The sequence below is a fragment of the Oncorhynchus masou genome, chromosome 6, assembly GCF_036934945.1.
Source record: "Oncorhynchus masou masou isolate Uvic2021 chromosome 6, UVic_Omas_1.1, whole genome shotgun sequence".
NCBI lineage: Eukaryota > Metazoa > Chordata > Actinopteri > Salmoniformes > Salmonidae > Oncorhynchus > Oncorhynchus masou.
The window spans coordinates 14620703-14640989 of record NC_088217.1 but is presented as its reverse complement, the minus strand read 5'-3'; the positions used below and the strand labels follow the sequence as shown (position 1 = coordinate 14640989).

At 41.6% G+C, this 20287-nt stretch overlaps 1 pseudogene; it reads left to right on the top strand.

Moving 5' to 3' along the window:
* The window catches only part of LOC135541392 (TOX high mobility group box family member 2-like), a 208677-nt pseudogene that overhangs the window by 127490 nt on the left and 60900 nt on the right, over positions 1–20287 (top strand).

Sequence of the window (20287 nt, the reverse complement as noted above, 5' to 3'; positions counted from 1 at the left end):
AGAAGAGATGGAGACAGAGGAAGAGATGAGAGGGGAGAAGAGATGGAGACAGAGGAAGAGATGAGAGGGGGAGAAGAGATGGAGACAGAGGAAGAGATGAGAGGGGGAGAAGAGATGGAGACAGAGGAAGAGATGAGAGGGGGAGACAGAGGAAGAGACGAGAGGGGGAGAAGAGATGGAGACAGAGGAAGAGATGAGAGGGGGAGACAGAGGAAGAGACGAGAGGGGGAGAAGAGATGGAGACAGAGGAAGAGATGAGAGGGGGAGAAGAGATGGAGACAGAGGAAGAGATGAGAGGGGGAGAAGAGATGGAGACAGAGGAAGAGACGAGAGGGGGAGAAGAGATGGAGACAGAGGAAGAGATGAGAGGGGGAGACAGAGGAAGAGACGAGAGGGGGAGAAGAGATGGAGACAGAGGAAGAGATGAGAGGGGGAGAAGAGATGGAGACAGAGGAAGAGATGAGAGGGGAGAAGAGATGGAGACAGAGGAAGAGATGAGAGGGGGAGAAGAGATGGAGACAGAGGAAGAGACGAGAGGGGGAGAAGAGATGGAGACAGAGGAAGAGATGAGAGGGGGAGACAGAGGAAGAGATGAGAGGGGGAGAAGAGATGGAGACAGAGGAAGAGATGAGAGGGGGAGAAGAGATGGAGACAGAGGAAGAGACGAGAGGGGGAGAAGAGATGGAGACAGAGGAAGAGATGAGAGGGGGAGAAGAGATGGAGACAGAGGAAGAGATGAGAGGGGGAGACAGAGGAAGAGACGAGAGGGGTAGACAAGAAGGGGAGAGAGAGGAAGAGACGAGAGGGGGAGACAGAGGAAGAGACGAGAGGGGGAGACAAGAGGGGGAGACAAGAGGAAGAGACTGAGAAAGAGAAGAGAGGGAGACAGAGGAAGAGAAGAGAGTGGGAAACAAGAGGGGGAGACAGAGGGAGAGACGAGAGGAGAGACAGAGGGAGAGACAAGAGGGGGAGACAGAGGGAGAGACAAGAGGGGTCTCCCCTCAGAGGGGGAGACAGAAGGAAGAGACAAAACCTAAAAGGAGAAACCATTACAATTAGGATGGTTGGACCATATTAAGAATTAGGGCCATTTTGTCATTTTGTATCTTTCACCGCCTTTCATTCATTAGACCTTTCCTCTTTTGTGTGTCTCTACAATTGTCATTTCAGTATTTTTTGCGCATTGCGGGCCGTCACATCAAACATACCAAACATAAACTGAGAGACGTGGTTTCAGATTCCACACATATCCAAATAGTAACAGATAAATAATGAAGCTAGTCTGCCTGTTTGGAGACAGAGAGAGAGAGACACCCTCTTCAACATATATATCAAACGAATTGGCGCGGGCACTAGAAAAGTCTGCAGCACCCGGCCTCACCCTACGAGAATCCGAAGTCAAATGTCTGCTGTTTGCTGATGATCTGGTGCTTCTGTCACCAACCAAGGAGGGCCTACAGCAGCACCTAGATCTTATGCACAGAGTCTGTCAGACCTGGGCCCTGGCAGTAAATCTCAGTAAGACCAAAATAATGGTGTTCCAAAAAAGGTCCAGTCACCAGGACCACAAATACAAATTCCATCTCGACACTGTTGCCCTAGAGCACACAAAAAACTATACATACCTTGGCCTAAACATCAGAGCCACAGTTAACTTCCACAAAGCTGTTGAAGATCTCAGAGACAAGGCAAGAAGGGCATTCTATGCCATCAAAAGGAACATAAATTTCAACATACCAATTAGGATTTGGCTAAAAATACTTAAATCAGTCATAGAGCCCATTGCCCTTTATGGCTGTGAGGTCTGGGGTCCGCTCACCAACCAAGACTTCACAAAATGGGACAAACACCAAATTGAGACTCTGCACGTAGAATTCTGCAAAAATATCCTCTGTGTACAACGTAGAACACCAAACAATGCATGCAGAGCAGAATTAGGCCGATATCCACTAATTATCAAAATCCAGATAAGAACCGTTAAATTCTATAACCACCTAAAAGGAAGTGATTCCCAAACCTTCCATAACAAAGCCATCACCTACAGAGAGATGAACCTGGAGAAGAGTCCCCAAAGCAAGCTGGTCCTGGGGCTCTGTTCACAAACACAAACACACCCTACAGAGGCCCAGGACAGCAGCACAATTAGACCCAACCAAATCATGAAAAAACAAAAAGATAATTACTTGACACAATTGGAAAGAATTAACAAAAAAACAGAGCAAACTATTTGGCCTACACAGAGAGTACACAGTGGCTGTCACGCCTTGGTCTTAGTATTTTGTGTTTTCGTTAATTAGTTGGTCAGGCCAGGGTGTGACATGGGTTTATGTTGTTGTATTTCATAGTGGGGTTTTTGTAGTATTTGGGATTGCGGCTGAGTAGGGGTGTTGTATAGGCTTGGCTGCCTGAGGCGGTTCTCAATCAGAGTCAGGTGATTCTCGTTGTCTCTGATTGGGAACCGTATTTAGGTAGCCAGGGTTTCACTTTGTATTTCGTGGGTGATTGTCCCTGTCTCTGTGTTAGTGTTCACCAGACAGGCTGTATAGGTTTTTCGCGTTCCATTTGTTATTTTTTTGTATTTATAAGTTATTTCATGTATCGTCATTTGTTTAACCAACACGCTGCATTTCGGTCCGACTTTCTTGCGACAAACGAAGAACGCCGTTACAGCGGCAGAATACCTGACCACTGTGACTGACCCAAAATTAAGGAAAGCTTTGACTATGTACAGACTCAGTGAGCAGAGCCTTGCTATTGAGAAAGGCCGCCATAGGCAGACATGGCTCTAAAGAGAAGACAGGCTATGTGCTCACTGCAAACAAAATGAGGTGGAAACTGAGCTGCACTTCCTAACCTCCTGCACAATGTATGACCATATTAGAGAGACATATTTCCTTCAGATTACACAGATCCACAAAGAATTCGAAAACAAATCCAATTTTGATAAACTCCCATATATCTACTGGGTGAAATTCCACAGTGTGCCATCACAGCAGCAAGATTTGTGACCTGTTGCCACGAGAAAAGGGCAACCAGTGAAGAACAAACACCATTGTAAATACAACCCATATTTATGCTTATTTATTTTATCTTGTGTCCTTTAACCATCTGTACATTGTTAAAACAGTGTATATATATATATAATATGACATTTGGATTGTCTTTATTGTTTTGAAACTTCTGTATGTGTAATGTTTACTGTTAATTTCTATTGTTTATTTCACTTTATATATTCACTTTATATATTATCTACCTCACTTGCTTTGGCAATGTTAACACGTTTCCCATGCCAATAAAGCCCTTGAATTGAATTGAGAGCTAGCGAGCGAGCGAGCGAGCGATAGATAGATAGATAGATAGATAGATAGATAGATAGGGGCTGAGGGGAGGTGGGAGGGAGAGAGGGAGAGATAGGATAGATAGATAGATAGATAGATAGATAGATAGATAGATAGATAGATAGATAGATAGATAGATAGATAGATAGAAAGGGGGCTGAGGGGAGGTGGGAGGTGTAGGATGGGATAGATAGAATGGGGGGTTGAGGGGAGGTAGGAGGTGTAGGATGGGATAGATAGAATGGGGGGCTGAGGGGAGGTGGGGGTGTAGGATGGGGGTTGAGGGGAGGTAGGAGGTGTAGGATGGGATAGATAGAATGGGGGGCTGAGGGGAGGTGGGAGGTGTAGGATGGGGGGTTGAGGGGAGGTAGGAGGTGTAGGATGGGATAGATAGAATGGGGGGCTGAGGGGAGGTGGGAGGTGTAGGATGGGATAGATAGAATCGGGGGCTGAGGGGAGGTGGGAGGTGTAGGATGGGGGGTTGAGGGGAGGTAGGAGGTGTAGGATGGGATAGATAGAATGGGGGCTGAGGGGAGGTGGGAGGTGTAGGATGGCAGTAAGTTGAGACAGGCCCACTTTCTGTTATTCTAGAGAGGCTCTTTGTGGTGTGCTGATATCCCTGACATGATATTGTAGCAAAATAACACAACTGATGGATGCAATTAAAGCCTGTATTAGAGAGAGGGAAAGATAAACACCACAGAGAGAGAGAGACACACACATTTCTTACCACAGGATGCAGCTTGTGCCGCACCCTCTTCAACATATATATCAACGAATTGGCAAGGGAATTAGAACAGTCTGCAGCACCCGGCCTCACCCTACTAGAATCTGAAGTCAAATGTCTACTGTTTGCTGATGATCTGGTGCTTCTGTCACCAACCAAGGAGAGCTTACAACAACACCTAGATCTTCTGCACAGATTCTGTCAGACCTGGGCCCTGACAGTGAATCTCAGTAAGACCAAAATAATGGTGTTCCAAAAAAGGTCCAGTCGCCAGGACCACAAATACAAGTTCCATCTAGACACTGTTGCCCTAGAGCACGCAAAATCTATACATACCTCGACCTAAACATGAGCGCCAGAGGTAACTTCTATGCCATCAGAAGGAACATAAAATCAACATACCAATTAGGATCTGGCTAAAAATACTTAAATCCGTTATAGAACCCATTGCTCTTTATGGTTGTGAGGTCTGGGGCTCGCTCACCAACCAGCAATTCACAAAATGGGACAAACACCGAATGGAAAGAGGAAAGAGGAAAGAGGAAAAGGGTAGAAGGGGGTGTAATGATAAATCATAATTTGACAAACCTCATATAGTTCTCTTCCCCTCTGACTCATCTAGTTACTGAGGTGTATATAAGAACAGATATATAGTCAATATCCTGGGAACTGGAAATGGCCTGAATTTACTGTTGTGGGTCCCATTCCACCTTAAAGCATATTTCCTTTATTATTTTGCATATACATTTGAGACGATAAAATGCAGTATAGTGCATGTATATTTTGATTTATTTCTTTAATTATCAGAGTGCTGTGTATCTACAGGATACCCAGCCCACATGGATTATAACACACTGTATTCATAAATTGATGTGTCCGAATATATAATAATATGACTTCAAATCATTAGCTAGATCTCGTTTGTCTACTGAAGGCAGCCTGTTCAGACAAGTCCCATTTGATGAGCCCAGCTAGTTGAAGCAGCACTGTGGAAAGTTAGCTCAGTGCCAACAAAGATAACCTGGAAAGCTTCCCAATCGATGATATTTTCCCTCTCATTCCATCCCCACACCAACTGTCTGTTCATCTGTTTCTCTTAAATGAAAGGTGCATTAAAATGTGCGCCAAACTCTCTGAAGACCTCCGCACTTAATTAAAACAGAACAGACAGGATGCGTCGCAAATGGAACCCTATAGTGCACTACTTTGGACTAGGAGCCTGTATAGGGAATAGGATGCCATTTAAGATGTAGAGAAAAATGTTTGCAACTTTTTTTTAACCCAGAATAGATGTGGAAATGTTTTCTCAAATGGAATATGCCAACACTACTGATCAAGAAGGAGCCCCCCCCCCCTTTGTGAGAGTGAAGCCTACAAATTGTGTGAAATAAAATATGGCATTGTGCATTAGAATGGAATCCATAAGAGAAGAAGCACTTTGAGAAATAGTGGAGGTGCCTTTGTTGGAGTCAACGCCATACAATGAGGACAGACTCTGGCCTATGTGAGCCATCAAACACATGCCTACAGATGTAGGATATTCATTTGATCACCCTGTTGCAGGATAACTTTCCTTAAATGCAGGACATTTAAAATAGTAGTGTATTTGAGGTTTAAAAAGGCTTCTGAAGTTTGTCATTTCCACTCTGACATTTCAGACCTGCCTTACTAAAAATGTATCAACACCTACAAAAATGTCCATTAATTATAATCCACATAATCATTTCCTGTTGCTGCAGGATTGTTTTTCTGCTGTAGCAAACTGGCTCAAATGAAGATCCTACATCTGTACATATTGTTTAGATGTGACTTTTAAAGGGGAAAGGAGGAAGAGTATACATTAGCTGCAGTATAACTTGGCTCTGTGTACTATACATTCAATCTTAGTCTGTATAGAATATGAACGATTTATCCTGCAACTATTCAACTGGGACTGTCCTTGATATTTACATTTTATCATCAAGGTCATCCGACAAGGCTCCAGAGTAATGTAAAATGTCACTTATTACTCACTAGCCCTCTCTTACGAAGTTGAAAAAAGCTAAGGATTGGATTTGATTGGAAGAAGTTGTTTCTCTACTGTGGAAAAACCAAACACATTGTCCAGGGTTGATTAACAAGCCCGTTGTACTTATGATATAAACTGTAAGACACGTAAGATAAGTGATGACTGTGCAAAGGGCCTGACAAGGCTAGAAGAATGTCTGGTTAAGGCTGAGGCTGCGTACCAAACAGGGCTAACCAAATACTGCACTATGAAGGGAATAGGGTGTCCTTTGGGTCACAGCCTCAATCTTAACAGTACCTAGTGCCTAACCTCATTGTGAAAGATCATGGAGATGTGAGTTCTCCCAGAAGATTCAACGAGGTACTCACTTCACACAATGGCTCCAATGTTTACAACAGACAAGTTCGTTTCCTTCCAACAATTATGAGGGAAATTCAATCTCCGGAAATGTTTGTTTTCTTGTCCATTAGACCAAACAATTACACAATCCCCGAAGGTTTACAAAAACATTTGTCTTCAAAGGACAATTTAGAAAATGTATATCCACGCTTTCCCAGACAATGCAATTACATGTTTTCACCCTTTTCCCATTCATGGTCACTAGTTGCGAGGAGATGAACGCGTGTTTAAGTGTCATGTTCGTTCACCGTCTACATCCCTCCTTTACAATAAGTCATGAATTGCAATTGCAACTTGGTTGGTCGTGACCAGATTGAGGCTGTGTTTTTGATGTTGTATTTTTCAGTCTATGTCTTTCATTTGCTGCCGGGGTAATTTAGCATTATAAACTGGGTGGGTCGTGCCATGAATGCTGATTGGCTGACATCCGTGGTATATCAGACCATATACCACATGTGTGACAAAACATGTCTTTTTCCTGCTCTAATTACTTTGGTAACCAGTTTATAACAGCAATAAGGCCCCTCTGGATCACTGAAGCAATAAGGCAATAAGGCACGAGGGGGTGTGGTATATGGCCAATATACCACGGCAAAGGGATGGATCCAGGCACTCCGCGTTGCGTCAAGCAGAAGAACATCCCTTCGCCATGGTATATTGGCCATATACCACACCCCCTCGTGCCTTATTGCTTACTTATAGCCAGTTGAATGCATTAGATTCTTTGATCACTTCAGTAAAAGCTATTGGTGGTGGGTTGACTTAATATGTTCTAGCGGTTTCGTAACATTGTACCCAGTTCAATGCATTTGATTATTGCATCATTTTGGTAAAAGCTACACAATAGACTGGTGGTGGGTTGATATGAAATAATTGTGTCTTACTACAGTACTGACAGTAGCTAGCTGTCTACTACCTTTGAGTTATTTACTTCAACTTTAGTAGAAAAGAGCTCTCTGAGCATCCCTTTTTCCTTGGCTTTGCCTTGTATTTTCTGAAAGGATTCTCTTGAGATAAATGACCACTCCAGTGCAGAGGATGACAGCCTACACAAAGATGATATTGAATTGATTTCTGAAATGTTTCAGAACTGACATTTTTATGTATACGCCAAGAAATGAATCATAAAAATGGATTAAAAACCCCTTGAATGGCTGACACAGGAATATTATTTGTGATGATTAACTTGACTCAGTCGTGACAGAGGGAGTGAGGTCAGAGTGCCTCAGACAAAATTGCTTTTTTCGTTCCCATTGAATCTTCCAGGTATTTATTTAATTTGTTTCCCGACTTTAGAATCCAGAATGATTCCTTATTGCAGCACATAGCACGATGGACCTATTGATAGTACAGCAATACACAGATATGCATACTGCTATTCTGGAAACATGGAAACAAATGATCTGCTGTATGTCATGTACATTTAGTGTATTCAGATGTCTGAAAGCTCATGTTACTGTTATGCACTAGAGACTTTAAACATGAGAAGCTTATACTGTTGGTAGGGTGTAACTGGGGACTGTGGGTGGAGAGTGGGGTTATAGGGAGATGTACCCTTTATCATTGTCATAACAACCATCCCTGGGGTGGGAGGTGGGGGCACCATTTCCTCATTAAATAATTGACTGTTCTCAAATTGACCTCTCCCCTACACACCTCAGATGGTCTAAAATCCGACAGTTCTCATGACAAACCTACCTATACGCTACATCAACCCTACAGTTCTCATGACTAACCTACCTATCCGCTACATCAACCCTACAGTTCTCATGACTAACCTACCTATACGCTACATCAACCCTACAGTTCTCATGACAAACCTACCTATACGCTACATCAACCCTACAGTTCTCATGACTAACCTACCTATACGCTACATCAACCCTACAGTTCTCATGACTAACCTACCTATACGCTACATCAACCCTACAGTTCTCATGACAAACCTACCTATACGCTACATCAACCCTACAGTTCTCATGATTAACCTACCTACGTGCTACATCAACCCTACAGTTCTCATGACTAACCTACCTATACGCTACATCAACCCTACAGTTCTCATGACAAACCTACCTATACGCTACATCAACCCTACAGTTCTCATGACAAACCTACCTATACGCTACATCAACCCTACAGTTCTCATGACTAACCTACCTATACGCTACATCAACCCTACAGTTCTCATGACAAACCTACCTATACGCTACATCAACCCTACAGTTCTCATGACAAACCTACCTATACGCTACATCAACCCTACAGTTCTCATGACTAACCTACCTATACCTACATCAACCCTACAGTTCTCAACCCTACAGTTCTCATGACAAACCTACCTATACGCTACATCAACCCTACAGTTCTCATGACAAACCTACCTATACGCTACATCAACCCTACAGTTCTCACAAACCTACCTATACGCTACATCAACCCTACAGTTCTCATGACAAACCTACCTATACGCTACATCAACCCTACAGTTCTCATGACAAAACCTACCTATACGCTACATCAACCCTACAGTTCTCATGACTACAACCTAGTTCCTATACGCTACATCAACCCTACAGTTCTCATGACTAACCTCAACCTATACGCTACATCAACCCTACAGTTCTACCATGACATCAACCTACACCATGACTAACCTACCTATACGCTACATCAACCCTACAGTTCTCATGACTAACCTACCTATACGCTACATCAACCCTACAGTTCTCATGACAAACCTCATGCTACATCAACCCTACAGTTCTCATGATTAACCTACCTATACGCTACATCGCTACATCAATCCTACAGTTCTCATGACATCAACCCTACAGTTCTCATGACTAACCTACCGCTACATCAACCCTACAGTTCTCATGACTAACCTACCTATACGCTACATCAACCCTACAGTTCTCATGACTCAACCTACAGTTCTCATGACAAACCTACCTATACGCTACATCAACCCTACAGTTCTCATGACAAACCTACCTATATGCTACATCAACCCTACATCACATCCTACAGTTCTCATGACAACCTACCTACGCTACATCTACCATACGCTACATCAACCCTACAGTTCTACCATCTGACAAACCTACCTACCATCAACCCTACAGTTCTCATGACAAACCTACATCAATCCTACAGTTCTCATGACTAACCTACCTATGACGCTACATCAATCCTACAGTTCTCATGACTAACCTACCTATGTGCTACATCAACCCTACAGTTCTCATGACTAACCTACCTATACGCTACATCAATCCTACAGTTCTCATGCTACATCAACCCTACAGGACAAACCTACCTACTACATCAATCCTACAGTTCTCATGACATCAATCCTACAGAGCCCATGGATAACCTACCTACATCAATCCTACAGAGCCCATGGATAACCTACCTATGCGCTACATCAATCCTACAGAGCCCATGGCAGTACATACAATCTGACATCATCTCCCTCTCTGTTTGTCCTCCCAGAGCTATTCCGGACAGGGAGGAGGAGGAGGTGGGAACGGTGCGGGGGACGAGGACTACGAGATCCCCCCCATCACCCCTCCTAACCACGCCGAGCCCTCCCTTCTCCACCTGATGGACCCAGAGTCGGGCTACCTGTGCCACTCCCTAGGAGCCCACCACAACGGCCTGCTCAACCCCTACTCCTACCAGGAGCTGCCCGCCCTCATGATGTCCAATATGCTGGCCCAAGAGGGCCACCTGCCCTCCAGCCAAATGCCCTCGGTGAGTCCCCCACAAGCGGTTTGGTTTGATATCACACCTGGGTTGAAATACTATTCGAAATCATTTGAAATACTTCATCTCTGCTCGATTTAGTTTTCCTGTTTCAATGGAGCTAGTAGACCAGTTCTATAAAGGACTGGTCCGCCCACCTGGCAGAACAGGCAGCCTTAAGCAAACACAACAAAGTATTGCAAGTATTCAGTCTGATACTGATTCACCCACATAATTTGGTGGTAGCAACGACTGATGGTCAGAGGGTTGTGTTCCTTGTCGCTTGCCTGAGGAGACTAGTATGCCTAAAATAGTTTGCAGTTTGAAACAGATACAGTTTGAAACAACTGTCTCAACATGGGCATTTCTACAAATAGTTTGGATGAAGAGAACATAGATGGTTTGGCTCAAGGGAAAGCATATCGTTTTCTTTTGCTCTAGACTGCCTACTCTTCTGCTTTGTAGCTCTTTGAATAGTAAAATGTTACATTAACAACACAGGCTATGTCAATCATGTCTCTGTTTGTTTCATATGACATGCAATATCAAGAAGAAGGTAAAGTAAGAGATTGCCCTGTCAGCTCTGACACACAAAGGTTTGTGGGTAAATCCAGCGGTGTCAAACATCATATATGAATACACTGATTGCTATAATGTATGAATACAGCCTCACTCAGCCTTTTTACACAAAACTTCTTCAGTGTGCCACAAGTTGTCATCCTTGGCCATAATTGTATTAATGAGAAAAGGCAGGAAATTGACATTGTTTCCATATGTCTGGAATTCTCTATAAAACAGTAAAATGCATCCCAAATGGCACCCTCTTCTCTGCAAGGTGCACTACTTTTGACAAGGGCTCATAGGGCTCTGGTTGAAAGTAGTGCACTATGTAGGGAATAGGGTGCATTTTGGGACATATTTATCATCTACTGTATACACCATCAGTATAATGAAACCGTCTATATAGAGAGTAGAGACACTTTCATGTCCCTGGTCAGAGAAACAAAGTGTCATTTTAATTGAGAAAATTAAATCTACTTTTTTTTATACAGAAACTGTATAGAGACTGAGAATTCAAGGTATTAACTTAGGACCAGCATATCTGATTGTATACTTGGTCTTACTGTATCATCAATGCACACAATTATGGCATTGGAAATGATATCCGTACAAAAACAAATATCAGCTTTTTTATTCCCATGAAAAGTATTATCCAGACAGTAAATATGGATATTTGATATTTCACAAAATAACTATGGTTTCCTTTGAATTATGGTGTCTTTTGAGAGTCTTTTAATGTAGCCATATAGAGGACATGGAGGTGTTTTCTAAACCGGATGAGACCTTCAAGCGTTCAAGAGTTTAAGTGTCTTTTTTTTAAGCGCTATATAATAAAGTATTATTGATCAAGTATTATTATTATTATTCACAGCCATACATGTCTTCCACTTATAGTAATGGCTGCATCTTATTTGATCCTTACAGATCATCCAGGTTGTCAATTTGTCTTTTGTAGAAGCATATAAAGAGAGAGCATCCATACATTGTGTACTAGATAACATTTAATTTTTAATTTTACCTTTATTTAACCAGGCAAGTCAGTTAAGAACACATTCTTATTTTCAATGACGGCCTAAGAACAGTGGGTTAACTGCCTGTTCAGGGGCAGAACAACAGATTTGTACCTCGTCAGCTCAGGGGTTTGAACTCACAACCTTGCGGTTACTAGTCCAACGCTCTAACCACTAGGCTACATCATGATTGTATGTCATGTATATATTTGCCCCAAATACATGATACACACAAGATTGTATACGTGGAGAAATCTATAAATACTCATGTACACAGTATTGTTTCGAGGGCAAGGAGTGTATTTGAATGTGATTAATCACTATACTCATGTGACTTCACATCTGTATACTATATATTAGTGTTGGTGTATATAGTTCTGTATATATTGGTGTATATATTAGTGTTGGTGTATATAGTTGTGTATATATTGGTGTATATATTAGTGTTGGTGTATAAAGTTGGTTTATATATTGGTGTAAATATTAGTGTTGGTGTATATAGTTGGTGTATATATTAGTGTATATATTACTGATGGTGTATATAGTTGTTTTTTATATTGGTGTATATATTAGTGTTGGTGTATATAGTTGGTTTATATATTGGTGTATATATTACTGATGGTGTATATAGTTCTATATGTTGGTGTATATTACTGATGGTGTATATAGTTCTATATGTTGGTGTATATTACTGATGGTGTATATATTTCTATATATTGGTGCATATATTACTGATGGTGCATATAGTTGGTTTATATATTGGTGTATATACTACTGATGGTTTATATAGTTGTGTACATATTGGTGTATATATTAGTGTTGGTGTATATAGTTGGTTTATATATTGGTGTATACATTACTGATGGTGTATATAGTTGGTTTATATATTGGTGTATATATTACTGATGGTGTATATAGTTGGTTTATATATTGGTGTATATACTACTGATGGTGTATATAGTTGTGTATATATTGGTGTATATATTACTGATGGTGTATATAGTTGGTTTATATATTGGTGTATATACTACTGATGGTGTATATAGTTGTGTATATATTGGTGTATATATTAGTGTTGGTGTATATAGTTGGTTTATATATTGGTGTATATATTACTGATGGTGTATATAGTTGGTTTATATATTGGTGTATATATTACTGATGGTGTATATAGTTGTGTATATATTGGTGTATATATTACTGATGGTGTATATAGTTGTGTATATATTGGTGTATATATTCGTGTTGGTGTATATAGTTGTGTATATATTGGTGTATATATTACTGATGGTGTATATAGTTGTGTATATATTGGTGTATATATTACTGATGGTGTATATAGTTGTGTATATATTGGTGTATATATTCGTGTTGGTGTATATAGTTGTGTATATATTGGTGTATATATTACTGATGGTGTATATAGTTGTGTATATATTGGTGTATATATTCGTGTTGGTGTATATAGTTGTGTATATATTGGTGTATATATTCGTGTTGGTGTATATAGTTGTGTATATATTGGTGTATATATTCGTGTTGGTGTATATAGTTGGTTTATATATTGGTGTATATACTACTGATGGTGTATATAGTTGGTTTATATATTGGTGTATATATTACTGATGGTGTATATAGTTGTGTATATATTGGTGTATATATTCGTGTTGGTGTATATAGTTGGTTTATATATTACTGATGGTGTATATAGTTGGTTTATATATTGGTGTATATATTACTGATGGTGTATATAGTTGTGTATATATTGGTGTATATATTCGTGTTGGTGTATATAGTTGGCATATATTGATGTATATATTACTGATGGTGTATATAGTTGTGTATATATTGGTGTATATATTCGTGTTGGTGTATATAGTTGTGTATATAGTTGGTTTATATATTACTGATGGTGTATATAGTTGGTTTATATATTGGTGTATATATTACTGATGGTGTATATAGTTGTGTATATATTGGTGTATATATGCGTGTTGGTGTATATAGTTGGTTTATATATTACTGATGGTGTATATAGTTGGTTTATATATTGGTGTATATATTCGTGTTGGTGTATATAGTTGTGTATATATTGGTGTATATATGCGTGTTGGTGTATATAGTTGGCATATATTAATGTATATTTTAGTGTTCAAATCAGAATCAGAATCAAATCCAATTTTGGATGCTCTTCAACCGATCACTGCCCGCACCCGCCCGCCCGACTTTCATCACTCCTCTGGACGGTTCTGACTTAGAATATGAGGACAACTACAAATACCTAGGTGTCTGGCTAGACAGGGGAGGCAGGGTAGCCTAGTGGTTAGAGCATTGGACTAGTAACCGAAATGTTGAAAGTTCGAATCCCGAGCTGACAAGGTACAAATCTGTCGTTCTCCCCCTGAACAGGCAGTTAACCCACTGTTCCTAGGCTTGAAAAGTCATTGAAAATAAGAATTTGTTCTTAACTGACTTGTCTAGTTAAATAAAGGTTTAAAAAAGACTGTAAACTCTCCTTCTGGACTCATATTAAGCATCTCCAATCCAAAATTAAATCTACAATCTGCTTCCTATTTCGCAACAAAGCCTCCTTCATTCACGCTGCCAAACATACCCTCAAAAACTGACTATCTTACCGATCCTCAACTTCGGCGATATCATTTACAAAATAGCCTCCAACACTCTGCTCAGCAAACTGGATGCAGTCTATCACAATGCCATCCATTTTGTCACCAATGCCCCATTTCCCACCCACCACTGCGACCTGTATGCTCTCGTCGGCTGGTCCTCGCTACATATTCTTCGCCAGACCCACTGGCTCCAGGTCATCTATAAGTCTTTGCTAGGTAAAGCTCCGCCTTATCTCAGCTCACTGGTCACCATAACAACACCCACCCGTAGCACGCGCTCCAGCAGGTATATCTCACTGGTCATCCCCAAAGCCAACACCGCCTTTCCTTCCAGTTCTCTGCTGCCAGTGACTGGAACAAATCTTTAAGGATCAGCTATCTGAGCAGCTCACCGATCACTGCAGCTGTACACAGCCCATCTATAAATAGCCCACCCAACTACCTTCCTCATCCCCATATTGTTTTTATTTACTTTTTTTGCTCTTTTGCACACCAGTATTTCTACTTGCACATCATCATCTGCACATCTATCACTCCAGTGTTAATTTGCTAAATTGTAATTACTTTGTGACTATGGCCTATTTATTGCCTTACCTCCTTACTCCATTTGCACGCACTGTATATAGACTTTTCTGTTGTTATTGACTGTACCTTTGTTTATCCCATGTGTAACTGTGTGTTGATGTTTTTTGTTGCACTGCTTTGCTTTATCTTGGCCAGGTTGCAATTGTAAATGAAAACTTGTTTTCAACTGGCCTACCTGGTTAAATAAAGGTGAAATATATTTTTTTTAAATAAGTAATGCAAAATATGTAAACATCATTAATATCAAGTTTCAGGTATGACCCAGATGCAGACAGTGTTGAAGAATCAAACGTTTATTACTAAAACAGGTGTAGGCAAATGGCAGGCAAACAACAGGTCAAAGGCAGGGATGGGTCAATAATACAGAGAGGGTGCAAAAGGTACAGAACAGCAGGCAGGCTCAGGTTCAGGGCAGGCATAACGGTCAAAACCGGGAAGGACTAGAATACAGGAGCAAGAAACAGGCATGAGCAGGGGAATGAACTCGAGTATGCTTCATGAACAAAACAGAGAACACAGGTATAAAGACACAGGGGATAATGGGGAAGATTGGCGACACCTTTAGGAGGGTGGAGACAAGCATAAAGACGTGAAACAGATCAGGGTGTGACAATTAAAGTGACTAGTGTTCCAATTATTAAAGAGGCCAGTGACTTCAAGTCTATGTATATAGGGCAGCAGCCTCGAATGTGCTAGTAATGGCTATTTAACAGTCGGATGGCCTCGGTCCCAACTTTGATGCACCTGTACTGACCTCGCCTTCTGGATGATAGCGGGGTAAATAGGCAGTGGCTCTGGTGATTGTTGTCCTTTTTGCCTTCCTGTGACATCGGCTGCTGTAGGTGTCCTGGAGGGCAGGTAGTTTTCCCCCAGTGACGTGTTGGGCAGACTGCACCACCCTCTGGAGAGCCCTGCGTTTGCGGGCGGTACAGTTTCCGTACCAGATGGTGATACAGCCCAACAGGATGCTCTCAATTGTGCATCTGTTAAAGTTTGTGAGGGTTTTAGGTGCCAATCCAAATTTCTTCAGCCTCCCTAAGGTTGAAGAGGTGCTGCTGCGCCTTCTTCACCACACTGTCTGTGTGAGTGGAACATTTCAGTTTGTCAGTGATGTGTACGCTGAGTAACTTGAAGCTTTCCATCTTCTCCTCTGCTATCCTGACGATGTGGATGGGGGCGTGTTCCCTCTGCTGTTTCCTGAAGTCCACGATCAGCTCCTTTGTTTAATTGACATTGGGTGAGAGGTTATTTTCCTGGCACCACAGTCCCAGGGCCCTCACCTCCTCCCTTTTCTATTGGTATATATAGTTGGTGTATATATTGGCATATATATCAGAGTTGCTGTATCGGTGTGTATGTTGTTGTATTGGTGTTGTTGTGACAATCTTTTTCTACTGTATATATTTGTATCATGTTGTGTTGGAACACGGCTCAATGTGTTGTTGTGGCCTCTTTTTCTACTTCTTCCTCTCCATAAACAGTATCTCTGCTCTTGAAATGGATCTAGTACATCTGGAGGTCAGGCCTTACATTCAGTCTTGAGCACATTGAGAAAAAAATCCATTAGGTTTCATCTTTCCTGCATCAGCCATTCTATTGTGGCTCTGCAGTGAGATCTGTTTTCATCAGAAAGATTCAATACGTGAGCGGACAATGAAAAGAGTGCAATGGGGATGGATGGAGCAAGAATAAGAGAGAGAGTGAGAGAGAGCAAGAAAGAGAGCGAGAGAGAGAGAGAGAGAGTGGGAGAGAGAGAGTGGGAGAGAGAGAGAGAGATTGAGAGAGAGAGAGAGAGAGAGAGAGAGAGAGAGAGAGAGAGAGAGAGAAAGAGAAAGAGAGGGATCGAGAGAGAGAGAGAGACAGAGAGGTATATTGCTGAAAGGGAAAGTAGCTCTCATTCTAAATGGGCATTTATCATCAATTTTCAACACATTTATTTAAGGACTTGAGTATTAGATGTTTAAGAAATGATGCAGTTCAAGAAAAGAGGTTCAAATATTTGTCCCTAACATAAATACTGAAAGACTTATGGGCTTCAAACCAAGCCATTCCAAATTCAGTAGCAGAACACCAGAAGTAATAAGCAGTTTGAAGGCAAAACATAACTTGGGTGTATAGGACAATACTTTGGATATACTGTAGCTTAGTATGTTATCTTATATTATATGCATATGTTATATGTATTATCTTAGCTCCCAGTGTTAGACATTTCAGGCCCAGCTGCCTTGTGGGATATATGGCATTTAGTGTGGAGGATCAGTGGATGGTGCTGGTGTGAATTAGCATGTATTAGCTGAAAGCTAATGGTATTGTTAGCTAGTGATGAACCTGCAAGTACGCATTTCGTTGCACTGTGTTCTCCATGTATATCATGTGTATATGACAAATAAATGAACTTGAACTTGAAAACCTAATAAGCTAAAAGCTAATAATATTAGCTAAAATCTTACAAGAGTGGGCACATTCATTTATCAACTAAAGCTGATAGCCTCTTCTTTCTGAACACTCCCAGACCGCCCTGTGTGCTAAATGCTAATGCTAATTGCTAGCTGGAGGTGCATACCTACTGTACAGCTTTACAACATCCCTATACACCCACACCTATTCTCCACAAACATAATTCTTATGATTTGTGCTTCTTTTCAAAACATTGCTCAGCCTCTTACCCTAACACACTTAAAAACATGTGTCTATCAGCAAGCCACAAACACAGAGTCCTGAGAGACAATAAAACGCTCCCTCTCATCTGCATAGGTAAAGTACTAACTATGCTGTTGTTGTTCTTCCCCCAACAATTAGGCCTGAAACACGTCCTTGACTGTACTTCCCTGATTTGGTTGAGAGGCATTTTCAATTCATAAGGGCCTAAACTGATGGTTATTGTGTTGCAGTCCCGGGCCCGTCCTGGACGAACCCGATATCTTTCAGAGAGCCTTTTCTCTGATGCACTTGGCAAGCCCTCCACTCTCTCTGTCAATGTGTTAACTGTCATAGCATCTTCCACAAGTTCCAAAACACATTAGACATTTAATATCCACGCTCAGGTTGCACTGAATTTATCCATACAGTTTAGGGAGATAACCATGGAGGGTTCTGGACAAGAATTACGTGGTGGAGGTTTTCTGGACTAGGATTACGTGATGGAGGGTTTCTGGACTAGGATTAGGTGGTGGAGGGTTTCTGGACTAGGATTATGTGATGGAGGGTTTCTGGACTAGAATTACGTGATGGAGGTTTTCTGGACTAGGATTAGGTGGTGGAGGGTTTCTGGACTAGGATTACGTGATGGAGGGTTTCTGGACTAGGATTACGTGGTGGAGGGTTTCTGGACTAGGATTACGTGGTGGAGGGTTTCTGGACTAGGATTATGTGGTGGAGGGTTTCTGGACTAGGATTATGTTGGAGGGTTTCTGGTGGATTGGATGGAGGGTTTCTGGACTAGGATTACGTGGTGGAGGGTTTCTGGACTAGGATTACGTGGTGGAGGGTTTCTGGACTAGGATTACGTACTGGGTCCCACAGTTGTTTATTGTGCCCTGCCTTAGCTTGTGCATTTGCTTTGGAGGTGCCCTGTATGTGTTAACGACCAGAGTGTGAAGCTGTATTCCAGTTTATTAGTCCTGCTACTGTTCTGTACTACCTGGCCAGTCTACTACTGGTCTGTCTTACCTGGCCAGTCTACTACTGGTCTGTGTTACCTGGCCAGTCTACTACTGGTCTGTACTACCTGGCCAGTCTACTACTGGTCTGTGTTACCTGGCCAGTCTACTACTGGTCTGTACTAACTGGCCAGTCTAATATTGGTCTGTACTACCTGGCCAGTCTACTACTGGTCTCTACTACCTGGCCAGTCTACTACTGGTCTGTGTTACCTGGCCAGTCTACTACTGGTCTGTGTTACCTGGCCAATCTACTACGGGTCTGTACTACCTAGTCAATCTACTACTGGTCTGCATTACCTGGCCAGTCTACTACTGGTCTGTGTTACCTGGCCAGTCTACTACTGGTCTGCGTTACCTGGCCAGTCTATTACTGGTCTGTGTTACCTGGCCAGTCTACTACTGGTCTGCATTACCTGGCCAGTCCACTACTGGTCTGTGTTACCTGGCCAGTCTATTACTGGTCTGTGTTACCTGGCCAGTCTATTACTGGTCTGCGTTACCTGGCCAGTCTATTACTGGTCTGTACTACGTGGCCTAGTCTACTACTGGTCTGTACTACGTGGCCTAGTCTACTACTGGTCTGTACTAACTGGCCAGTCTAATATTGGTCTGTACTACCTGGCCAGTCTACTACTGGTCTCTACTACCTGGCCAGTCTACTACTGGTCTGTGTTACCAAACAGTCTACTACTGGTCTGTGTTACCTGGCCAATCTACTACGGGTCTGTACTACCTAGTCAATCTACTACTGGTCTGCATTACCTGGCCAGTCTACTACTGGTCTGTGTTACCTGGCCAGTCTACTACTGGTCTGCGTTACCTGGCCAGTCTATTACTGGTCTGTACTACGTGGCCTAGTCTACTACTGGTCTGTGCTACCTGGATATTTCAAGAAATACTGCATATGAAGGGTGCCCTGAGTTTTTGTTCTAGAAAAGGTTCTTTCTGAACACAGTATCCACCTTTCATCATGAAATTGCTGTCATCCTAAACACAAACAGTACTTCAACTTGAATCATGAATCTTTTACTGGGTATCTTATTCATACCTTGCATTTACTTATATCTTAGTCATCATCATTGTCAACATTAAAGTGTTCATATTAAATAGTTATTGATCAATGCATAGATCACAGGGATTTTGTTATTCGCTTTCCTTTGAATATCAAGGTATTAACGCTACTAGCATGTTGTTATGCTAATATGCTAATATTTCTTAATACTATTTATTGTGTGTTTATTGATAGATTAATGTGTTGTTGAGTTTAGGGCTCGCAAAAAAAAATATGCTTCACTGTACTTGTGCACGTAACATTAACTTGAGACTTGAAACTATGTTCATGTACCCTGTTACAGGATGCATGAGGACAATGAGGGAGGCCAATTAGTTGACCCCCATTGTCATGGAAGTTAATTAATGATATTATAAAGAGGTAGACGCCAAGGATTCTCATATTCAGCTTGCAGCTTTATATTGGCTTTTGTTCCAACGTTTTAAATGCAAGACTGAATTAACAATCCTTTAATCTCCTGACTATTATTCCAAGGATGAATCGAATGGTATTAATCTTGACCCGGTTGTCATGTTAAAGGTGGCAGCTAGATGGGTTTCCGGTCT